This window comes from Podarcis pityusensis (genome assembly GCF_964106645.2).
Source record: "Podarcis pityusensis genome assembly, chromosome: 7".
Classification (NCBI taxonomy): domain Eukaryota; kingdom Metazoa; phylum Chordata; class Lepidosauria; order Squamata; family Lacertidae; genus Podarcis; species Podarcis pityusensis.
The window spans coordinates 78,364,011-78,376,214 of NC_138031.1; the positions used below are offsets into that span (position 1 = coordinate 78,364,011).

At 43.4% G+C, this 12,204-nt stretch overlaps 2 long non-coding RNA genes across 4 annotated transcripts in view; both read left to right on the forward strand.

Annotated features, from left to right (window-relative positions):
• Nucleotides 1–4,333: 4,333 nt before the first annotated feature.
• The window catches only part of LOC308482101, a 41,128-nt gene continuing 33,257 nt past the window's right edge, over nt 4,334–12,204 (forward strand). For all 3 annotated transcript variants that reach the window (XR_013989007.1, XR_013989008.1, XR_013989009.1), the window contains exon 1: nt 4,334–4,733. This is a non-coding gene — a long non-coding RNA (uncharacterized lncRNA). The remainder of the gene's footprint in view (nt 4,734–12,204) is intronic.
• LOC308482078 lies at nt 9,789–11,941 on the forward strand. The gene is made up of 2 exons (XR_013988964.1): nt 9,789–9,868; nt 11,460–11,941. It is a non-coding gene; the product is annotated as an uncharacterized lncRNA (long non-coding RNA).

Here is a 12,204-nt window from a genome sequence, read left to right on the forward strand (position 1 = left end):
AATGACAAACCTAGACAGCATCTTAAAAAGCAGAAACATCACCTTGCCAACAAAGGTCCGTATAGTGAAAGCTATGGTTTTCCCAGTAGTGATGTATGGAAGTGAGAGCTGGACCATAAAGAAGGCTGATTGCTGAAGAATTGATGCTTTTGAATTATGGTGCTGGAGGAGACTCTTGAGAGTCCCATGGACTGCAAGAAGATCAAACCTATCCATTCTTTTGGAAACCAGCCCTGAGTGCTCACTAGAAGGACAGATCCTGAAGCTGAGGCTCCAATACTTTGGCCACCTCATTAGAAGAGAAGACTCCCTAGAAAAGACCCTGATGTTGGGAAAGATTGAGGGGACAAGGAGAAGGGGACGACAGAGGATGAGATGGTTGGACAGTGTTCTCGAAGCTACCAACGTGAGTTTGACCAAACTGAGGGAAGCAGTGGAAGACAGGAGTACCTGGCATGCTCTTGTCCATGGGGCCATGAAGAGTCGGACACGACTAAATGACTAAACAACAAAAACAGCACTATTCACATTGAGAGGGAAGCCTTCATTTGAACAGAAAAGGACTGTGTATGCATGTTACTTTTCAGTGACCACAGCATAGCAGAAAAGGAATAAACTCTCCCTCATGCCCCGGGTTCCCTCTGCAGCTTTTATTTACCTTTTTAAAAACATGCATGTTAATTGAATTCATACAGTTAACATTTCCTCTGGTTTGGCTCAGTGTGGTTTTTAAACCAGAGTACTGAAGCAGGTTCACAGGGTGCTGACAAGTATGATTTGTTTAATCATTTGAAGTTTTTGACCTGCCATATCAGGAGTGCCCAAGTTCTTCAGTTCAGTCTCATGGTCTGAATTTCCTGGTTTCTGTTTATAAAGCTCTGCTGAAGTCTGGCTGAAGCAATTGCTGCAGCTCCTTCTGTTGCATACCATAAAACTAGGAAATGCTCGCCTGGTCTTTGTTAAGTGAGTTCAAACCAACAAGTCAACAACAACAACAAAACACAGCCAAAGCCGTCAGACATAAATCATGCAAAATATGCATTTTGGCCTGTATTTAATATTGATTTACTTATTTCTGATTAGTTTAGCTTTAGTCTTTTTCCTGAGTTCATACATGTTCATACATTCATCAAACAGAGAATGGCATCGTTTCATATTAACTACAGGAGATAAATCTTATTCCTACCACAGTGGTACCTCGGTTACATACGCTTCAGGTTACATACTCTTCAGGTTACAGACTCCGCTAACCCAGAAATAGTAACTCGGGTTAAGAACTTTGCTTCAGGATAAGAACAGAAATCGTGCTCCGGCAGCGCGGTGGCAGCAGGAGGCCCCATTAGCTAAAGTGGTGCTTCAGGTTAAGAACAGTTTCAGGTTAAGAACGGACCTCTGGAACGAATTAAGTATTTAACCCAAAGTACCACTGTACTAACATTTCACAGATTTAAATTGTACCCATACAATTTATTTTTAACTAGGGATGTAAGAAGACCCCAAATTTCATTCCAACTTGCATTAATCACAATCAGCACTGTTTCCATTTTGCTGCTGTTCAGCTTCTGCCGAGTGCATATATTCCTTTCAGTGTAAAGGAAATATCTGTGCAATATAAAAAGTAGTTAATTATATAACATTTGCAGACATAACAACAGCAGCATTAACAACAATATGAACAACCAGCGAGCATACTAGCATGACTGGTTTCTGTTCCTGACCACAAAAGAACACATGAACTGCAGCAATTTACACTTCCCCTTATGTCAGACTTATGTAGCATCCTTCTATGTAACACTCTCTGTTTTCAAAATCATTGCTAGGGCATACCTCCTTCTATGTTATGATTGCTGCGAAGCAAGCCAATCTAACAAGGTTATTGGGGAATATTCACTTGTACAAGCTGGTGGTGTGATGTCAAAAACCCATGGTCTTGCTGGAACAGTTTTTCAACACTTAAAAACATGCTTATGGTGTGTGTCTGCTGCTTTTATTTTTAAGATAAAAGATGAATGGATAAACTGGAAAACATATATACAGCACTTCCAACGTATTTTTCGAAAATGTCAGCAGCACCCTGAAGAATGGTTGTGGGAAGAGAATTGCTGCCCACTGAGCAAGCATTCGGTTCGCTGATTTGCACATTTGTCATACAAATTGTGAAGCTAGATTCACACCATGGGTGAAGAACCCACAATGATGTCTCTTCATATTTCACCTGCCTTCACCCCTGGGATTCATAAATATACATGTGCTTTAGAAATGAGATGCAACCACCCCTCACTTAGAAATTTAGCAACTAGAGAGATCAGTGACAGGGCTGAAATTTCAAGAATTCCAACTCTAGTTCATGTTAACAACACACTGTCTGGCCAGAGTGGTGTATACTCTGGTTATCTCCTGCTTGGACTACTGCAATGCGCTCTACGTGGGACTACCTTTGAAGGTGACCTGAAAACTACAACTAATCCAGAATGCGGCAGCCAGACTGGTGCCTGGGGGCGGCCACCGAGACCATATAACACCGGTCCTGAAAGACCTACATTGGCTCCCAGTATGTTTCCCAGCACAATTCAAAGTGTTGCTGCTGACCTTTAAAGCCCTAAATGGCTTTGGCCCAGTATACTTGAAGGAGCATCTCCACCCCCATCATTCAGGCCGGACACTGAGGTCCAGCTCTGAGGGGCTTCTGGCGGTTCCCTCCCTGTGAGAAGCGAGGTTACAGGGATCCAGGCAGAGGGCCTTCTCGGTAGTGGCGCCTACCCTGTGGAACACCCTCCCAGCAGATGTCAAGGAAATAACCAACTGTCTGACTTTGAGAAGACATCTGAAGGCAGCCCTGTTTAGGAAAGTTTTTAATGTTTGCTGTTTTATCGCTTTATTATTATTATTAATATTCTGTTGGAAGCCAGAAATAATAATAATAATAATAATAATAATAATAATAATAATATAATGGCAGCCCCAAATGACTTGGAAAAGTCCAGCGTGGACAAGAGTTTACCAGGGACATAAAGGTAAAGATAAAGGGACTTCTGACCATTAAGTCCAGTCGTGACTGACTCTGGGGTTGCGGTGCTCATCTCGCTTTATTGGCCAAGGGAGCCGGCGTACAGCTTCCGGGTCATGTGGCCAGCATGACTAAGCCGCTTCTGGTGAACCAGAGCAGTGCACGGAAACACCGTTTACCTTCCCGCCGGAGCTGTACCTATTTATCTACTTGCACTTTGACGTGCTTTCAAACTGCTAGGTTGGCAGGAGCAGGGACCGAGCAATGGGAGCTCACGCCATCACGGGGATTCGAACCGCTGACCTTCTGATCGGCAAGTCCTAGGCTCTGTGGTTTAACTCACAGCGCCACCCGCGTCCCATACCAGGGACATATAGTAGATATAAAAACTAGGAACAACAGTTATATACATAGGTGCCAACTCCTTGGGGCCAAGGCAGTTTTGCCACCCAAAATATTTTCTTTGAAGGTTCTGGGCCTCCTCAATGTTCAGAGGATGTTGCATGACATTGCACATGTGACGTCAAGACATCACACAATGTTGCGTCGGCCTCTAGATCCTCTGGAGAAGCTGGCACCTCTGGTTATATATGTCCTCCCCATTAGCAAAAACACAACACCATGTTAACTATTTAACAAAGGCAACTACAGTGGTACCTCTGGTTACGTACTTAATTCGTTCTGGAGGTCTGTTCTTGACCTGAAACTGTTCTTAACCTGAAGCACCACTTTAGCTAATGGGGCCTCCCACTGCTGCCATGCCGCTGCCGTGCGATTTCTGTTCTCATCCTGAAGCAAAGTTTTTAACCCGAGTGTGGTGATCACACAGGGTCCCCAGACGTTTGACGGTCTATTGATCCCTGTGCCACCACTATGATCACTTCCCCGCTGCCACCAACCCATTTCTCTCGGGTACACACTGAGTCCAGACAGTTGTTAACATTAAAACAAATAAACAAGTTTATTTTATAAGCATGAACAAGTTTATGGTTTCAGTTAATTTTTCTTGTCAGTTTCTTATCCTTAGTTTCTATACCGGCCTATACCTTCCTAATAACTGCTAACTGATTATCCCAACTGTCTATCTGACTCCTCCTAACAGTTTCACTCACTCCCTCACATCAAAACTAGACCAACCCACAGACATCCTCCCTCTTCCTTCTCCAACTCCCAACTGACTTTTCAACAACTCCAACTCTAACTCTAACTCCTCCCCTTGGGTTCCCACTGGCCAATCACTTCACACTCATTTAACCCTTTCCTTATGACCCACCTAGGAAGGCAAATGCCACACCGAGGTACTATTTCTGGGTCAGCGGAGTCTGTAACCCGAGGTACCACTGTATTCTAGTGCAAATGGGATATGTGGGATTCAGTTTTGAGTCCCATTCCAACGAGGCTTTTTTTGGTGTGGCCAATCACTGCAAACATCTGAATGTTCATTCGCATCACAGCATGCAGGAAATTAACAACGTAATGTCTGCTATTTTCTAATTTCTTCCTCCTCACTCTGCAAACGTATTTCCAGGTGCCTCATTCACTTTGCAAGCAGATGCGAAGGCTCATAAACTCAATTACAGCCCAAAGGAACGAGACATTCTGAGAACTTTCTGTTGCTAAGGTAACCCACCCTCCATTGGTCGATGTTTACACTGAGTCTCCGGGTCTCTCGCTTTGGCAGTCATGAAAATACATATGTAAGGAACAGAAGCAGAGAAACCATAAGGTATGGCAAACTTCTACAGCCACTAAGAGCTCCTAAGTTGGGAGCAGTAACTGCAGGACACAAATTCTGTTCATTGAAACTAGGAACCCATCTGCGCTATGCATTTAATGCCCTATGATACCACTTTAGACAGTCATGGCTTCCTCCAAAGTGTCTCCTGGGGACTGTTGTTTGTTACGAGTAGTAGTAGTAGTAGTAGTAGTAGTAATAATAATTTATTATTTATACTCCGCCCATCCGGCTGACTTTCCCCAGCCACTCTGGGCGGCTCCCAACAGAATATTAAAATACAATAGTCTATTAAACATTAAAAACTTCCCTAAACAGGGCTGCCTTCAGAAGGTTTATGTTTTATTTATGTTTTTATACTGCATTTTATGCTGCTTTTATAATTAAGTGTTTTAAATTTGTTGTTAGCCGCCCTGAGTCCTTTGAACCAAGAAGGGCAGGGTATAAATAATTTTTATTTTTATTTTTATTATTATTAGTCTGGTAGTTGTTTATCTCTTTGACATCTGGTGGGAGGGTGTTCCACAGGGTGGTCGCCACTACCGAAAAGGCCCTCTGCCTGGTTCCCTGTAACCTCGCTTCTCACAGGGAGGGAACTGCCAGAAGGCCCTCTGTTTCTGTTAACTGTTTCTGGCTTTACCAAGACTTAAAGCATATCCCCTTTGTGACGTCACACATGACATCAGAATAGCATGTTTGCATTCAACCTAGACTATCTCCAGACCAACAGCAATGGCCAGTAAACTTCTGCAGCCAAGAAACCATCAGCCTGGCTACCCAGTTGTTTCTATCTAGACTATTGGATGTTTATTTTTTGCTCTCATAATCAAAGCCTGAAAAAGAGCTGCATGTAATCTGAAAACCTGCTTCCATTGGTAAAGAAAACTAATTGTCAGGAACTGGGTAGAGGAGGAATGGTGGAGACCTCCTCCCCATCCTGACCCTTCCAGGGAGGAGGAAGAGGAAGACAGTATAGATTTACAACAGGGGTTTGCGGGAGGTAGCAACTCAGAGGCAGATGAGGGGTGAAATTGGGGAATAATGGGAGAGGAGGAGCAGGCAGAGCAGCAGCTGGCTGACACGTTGTCATTAGAAAGCATTCCAGACCCTCCATCTCCCAGAACCCGGCGATCCTTAAAAGTAGGAGAGCAAAGAGCTCAAAGACAGAGGGCACAGAGCAGCACCCGTAGAGGAGGTGATGAGAATGACGAATGAGGAAGTGGGAGAGACAGATGGTGGAGATTCACTCGGGACAACACAATTATCCAAGATGCTGGGTTCTATAGCCTCTCTCTGTAAAGTTTGAAATAAAAAAAGACTGTATGAAACTTTTACTTGTCTTTATACTATTCTGGGCAACCAGCCAGGAGCCACTGACAGCATCCTGACAGCAGAGAGCAATAGCCATTCAAACTACCTACCTTCCAAGTGGGAGAGATGGGGTTGGTGGAGATTCACTCGGGACAATCCCATTATCTGGGTTCTATAGCCTTTCTCTCCAAAGTCTGAAATAATAAAGGCACTGGCAGAGGAAGGTGGGTGTGGGGGGTGCGGTGCACAGTGGGTGTCAGCCGTGAGGGCGGGTGACATTGTCACGCCACCCACCCCCACTCGCTGCGAGGGCGGCGCTCCTGGGCGCTCGCTGCACGGGTGGTGGTCCGCTAGGGATGATGCTGCCACGGGCAGTTAAAGGCGCCCCCCGACGCTTGCCACACAGGCAGCAAACGGGTAGGGAAGTTCTCCGCGAGGGCGGCAAACGGCGCCCCCCATGCTCCCCACGCGGGCGGTGGTCAGCTAAGGACGCTTGCCATGCGGGCAGCTAGTCCTGCCCCCACACCGCTCCAGGTGCCGGGGCAGGTAGCTCCGCCCCTGAATAAAGGACTATAAGAAAATTTGCCTTTATACTTTCCTTGGCAACCAGCCAGGAGCTGTTGACAGCATCCTGACACCTACTGAGTTAACGGCAGAGGTGAATTTTGTTCAAACTGACCTAAAACATAAGGTCTGTTGGGATGAAATGGCTTACCCCTTGTAAGAAGGGGACTCTGTATCAGGCATATTTCAAGAATACGCAAACTCTTCAGCTGTTCTGGTTAAATAGGCTTCTGTTTGCTTCAGCAAACAGCAAATGGCACACAAATTCATGAAATCTCAAAAGCAAAGAAATTGTGTGCAAAAAAACCCAGTCACTAAATTAGTGGGTGAGTGATTTATAAGTACTAGACTTACAAGCACTCTTCTCATAATTAACCCTCTTAGAGGCGACACAGAGAACTCTAATGGCACCATGAGGCGTTCTCCTGTTATTGTTTTGATGCTAAATACACAGCAGATAATTCTGTGTACCTATTGCATCGTAAGTACCAACTTATTCCTATTTGCATCATTTCTGCCTTCAAATACAAACACACCTCTCATAAGCCCAGGTGTGGCCTGCACATGTGAGAGAATTAGGTGGGAATGGTATGGTAGAAGAATGGGTGGGAAGACTCAGTTTTGAAAGCTCCTCTGTGTTAGAGTAAGCTTCTTGAAATTGGGCAGCAAAATGTGGGCTCATCTAAAACCTTTCTCTGTGAACTACTGGGGTGGGGGGTTACCTGCAAGGAGGCTTTTCCCGTGCAGGAACATTAAAGCATAGCACCACTGTCTCTGCAACCTGAAATGGCACAGTCTACGCTGCCACGTCATGCTGCTGCATGTGAAGACTAGGTCATGAGTTTGTCATAACTGCAATCAAAATCTATGTCAGACCAGAAAAAAACAACAACTGTGTCCCCACAACATATTCTGAAGGAGAGTTTCCACCCCCATCGTTCAGCCCAGACACTGAGGTCCAGCTCTGAGGGCCTTCTGGCAGTTCCCTCACTGCAAGAAATGAGGTTAGAGGAACCAGGCAGAAGACCTTCTCAGTGGTGGCGCCTGCCCTGTAGAACGCTCTCCCATCAGATGCCAAGGAAATAAACAACGATCTGAAGGCAGCCCTGTTTAGGGAAGTTTTTAATATTTGATGTTTTATCGTGCTTTTAATATTCTGTTAGGGACCCGGGTGGCGCTGTGGGTAAAAGCCTCAGCGCCTAGGACTTGCCGATCGAAAGGTCGGCGGTTTGAATCCCCGCGGCGGGGTGCGCTCCCGTTGTTCGGTCCCAGCGCCTGCCAACCTAGTAGTTCGAAAGCACCCCCGGGTGCAAGTAGATAAATAGGGACTGCTTACTAGCGGGAAGGTAAACGGCGTTCTGTGTGCTGTGCTGGCTCGCCAGATGCAGCTTGTCACGCTGGCCACGTGACCCGGAAGTGTCCGCGGACAGCGCTGGCTCCCGGCCTCTAGAGTGAGATGAGCGCACAACCCTAGAGTCTGTCAAGACTGGCCCGTACAGGCAGGGGTACTTTTATCTTTACCTAATATTCTGTTGGGAGCCACCCATAGTGGCTGGGTAAACCCAGCCAGATGGACAGGGTATAAATAAATAAATAAAAATACTCTCTTCACTAAAGTTGGGGTTGTTGTTTTTTACTGAAGATATAGATGATGTGATGGAAACTGTCTTGCAAATCACAACCTGCAAACAACAGGTTTTGAAAGAAAAGTTTGAAACGCCGAAGCAAAATTCTGCCTTATTATTATTATTATTATTAAACGTTTTATTTAGGCGTACTTACAAACAAACAAAACAATAAGATACACACACTTAACCACAAAATAAACCGAAAAAGTAAGGACAAAAGGAACATAAAATACCACACCTGTGTGACTTCCTTCCACCAGCTCTCATCATCTTTAAATCATTTAAATTCTTATTTACATTGCATATCATTTATCACTGTAATTACTTCTTTTATGGTACTATTATAATATAACACCAGGTCATCCTTACAAGCTTAGTCTAAACATATCAGCATGTTATCTTTAGAGCAGTGTTTGTTCATGTAATATTCGAACCATAACCATTGTGCCCTTAATTTCTAGTGTGGTTGGTAATTCTGCCTTTTAATTTACCTTGACCAAAAAAAAAATATTCATCAAAAACCCATCTGGTCCGTAGGATTCCAGCTGCTTCTCTTTATGCTACCATATCCTTCTTTGAACAGTATTTAGACCTCTGCACAAGGGATCTCTGATCACAGATTTGCCACATTTTTCATAATCTGCAAGGTGCTACAGACCCATGATGCAATGTAGCTGTGACAGGACAATACGTCTGCAAGCTGAGCAGCACTGAAATCTTTCAATGTGCTCTTTCCTACCCCTAAATAGAGAATAGAAAATATTTTTGAAAGGTTAATGGAATGGAAAAGCATAGTGTAGTTAGTAGGAGAAGGAACGGCAGCAAAGTGACATTTAAATGAGGTTTTAATCTGTGCACCATGGAAGAATTAAAACTTGTATTGTTATGCTTTGCTTTAGATTTCTTTTTGTGCATTTAGTTATTATTTCAGGCAAGCCTCCTACTTCCTTATTGGCCACCCAGCTATAGAGAAATTACGATGAAAAAAACACCATATCCATGGTAGTTTGATTCTCATTTATCTGCAGTTTGCTTTTTATAACATGTCCTTTCTCCAAATGATTGTTTCTTATGCCTGCTGGCCATGAGGTTTATAAGGAAAGTGAACTTTATATTCATTTTGATTCTCCTAGTTTTCACCTTCCCTGTGGACAAAAAAATCCAACCTTAAAATGCCTTGGGGGAAAGAACAATTTCAAATTGTGTTGATATATTATCATCCAACGTTGACTTTTGCCTCAGATAAGGAATGATCAGTGTTGCCAGCTCTGTGACATTTCTCAAATCCATTCACAATTATGGAGCATGCATGCCCCAACACACACACACACACACACACACACACACACACTGCTTCCATATCTAAAACCAGGGTCTCTCCTTCCATTTAATGATTGATAAGCCAATTTTATATGTACTTAGCAAACTGATGGTTACTTGGCTGCAGAAGTTTACTGGCCATTGCTGTTGGCCTGGAGATAGTCTAGGAGGTTGAATACAAACATGCCATTCTGATGTCATGTATGATGTCACAAAGAGGATCTGCTTTAAGTCTTGGTAAAGCCAGAAACAGTTAACAGTCAGACTGCATCTCAGCCCTGTCAAGATGGAACTCCATAATAGGTGATGAATATTTGGGGGATATATTAACTTTTACTATTAGGGGAAAGTTTTAGATTGGTTTGCCAGCTTGTGCCCCATCAAGTTGAGGCCAATAGATATACACTCACAGCCCTGTACCCATCAAATAATCAACTATATGTGTGACTTTGGGACTGATTCATACAACCACATTTCCTTTATCCACTCTATAGCAGCTTTTTCTCTGTATTTGAAAAAATAACGAAGGAAAAGATAAGGAACCAGAAATAATATTTGGAGGAGTATGGTGAGGATCTAAGCTTTACAAGTGAGGGGGCTAGGAAGATAGATTTGTGGTCCAGCATAGGAATGATGGGTGCTTCATATTATTGAATTCCTGTTCCACAAAAAAGAAGTCTTCGAGCTCTTTGCTCTCCTATTTTTATGGCTCGCCGGGTTCTGGGAGATGGAGGGTCTGGAATGCTTTCTAATCTTCCTCTCCCATTATTCCCCAATTTCCCCTCTCATCTGCCTCTGAGCTGTGACCTCCCGCAACCCCCTGTTGTAAATCTATATTGTCTTCTTCTCCCTTCTCCCTGGAAGGGTCAGGATGGGGAGGAGGTCTCCACCATTCCTCCTTCTCTGCCCAGCCCCTGACAGTAGGTGACTTTAAGAATGCTATTATCTCTCTCACACACTCAAATCTACATTATTGGGATAAAAAAAATACTAAAAGGATTTGCTTTGAACACTCTCAAGTTATTCTCATTCTAAATAGTAGAATATTTCAAATATAACAATGCTAACAACTGGGAAAGAATGTTTGAGTTCAGGTGTGCCAACTTGAATAAAATATTGAGGGGGCTAGGTAAGCCCTGCCCCACATACTGTATTTTTTGCTCTATAAGACTCACTTTTTCCCTCCTAAAAGGTAAGGGGAAATGTATGTGCATCTTATGGAGCGATGGCAGGCTGCGCAGCTATCTCAGAAGCCAGAATATTTTTTTTCTTGCTTTCCTCCTCCAAAAACTAGGTGCGTCTTATGGTCTTGTGCGTCTTATAGAGCGAAAAATGTGATGATTGATCACATGATGCTGTGTACACACACCATTTGAATGGCAAAGTTCAACAACTTAGGGGACTCTCCCCCCCAAAAAAAAAATTTATTGGGGAGTCTGAAGACCCCCTCGGCCTCTGGGAGTTGGCTCCTATGTTTGAGTTGGTAACTGTTAGGTTAATTGATGTCTTTAGGTGGATTCCTTCAGAAAGATTAAGGATCTTGACTGCATATTTCTATTTCATATATATATATGTATATTTCTCTGTGTACTAGTTAATAAATCAGAATAATGTATTAGCATTGGTCTCAGCGGCTGCTCCCAGTCACCAGTCTGGCTGCAGCATTCTGGATTAGTTGTAGTTTCTGGGTCACCTTCAAAGGTAGCCCCACATAGAGCGCATTGCAGTAGTCCAAGCGGGAGATAACCAGAGCATGCACCACTCTGGTGAGACAGTTGGTGGGAAGGTAGGGTCTCAGCCTATGTACCAGATGGAGCTGGTAGACAGCTACCCTGGATACAGAATTGACCTGCGCCTCCATGGACAGCAGTTTTACCTGTTCTGTTTCTTACAGCATAAAGTCTCTGAGTCCTTAGTTCCTTTATTTCTTGACATGGGCTTCCACCTTCCTCGCATCCTCTCTTGAAAACGCTCAAGCATTCTGGACAATGACTCCCATATGGTGGCATTTTTAGGAGCCCCTAGGATACCAAAACAGAAGCACCACTCTGGACAGAATGGGACTTGAGTCAGACAGAATCTATAAGACCACCCACACTTTTGACTTTTGTATGATCTTTATCAGAAGCCATCAACTTGAAGAGCAGCATGTGTGTTTGAAGTAAGAAGTGCACAATAATTTCATCTGCAGGCCAAAGCACGGAGTGTTCTTAGGAAGACATTTGAAAATGTAAATGTCAGGAGATGAATAATTAGATGGAACATACTGAAGGCTTTTCCTGTGGATTAATGCTATAGTATTGCAGCTGATCTTGTTTCAAAATATAGCCAGTATTGTAAGTCCATCAAGCTGTAATTAAACAATGAACTAGAGAATACCAGTGTATTATTTAACTATTGTTCACTCTGCTCCATTAAAAAAGTCACTTGCTTAAAATCATGAGTCGTTGCAACATAAAACACAATCCCAGTAAAGAGAGATAAAATAATAGAAAGAATCCCAACCTGATACAGTCAAAAAGGAAAAACAAGAGCTCAAATCTAAATTTACATGGGGCAAATGGTCTGCAATCATGGCTGCCATATTTCCTTACATGATTTAAACTTGCTTTATAAATAGCAATTTTTCAGAAATAAAT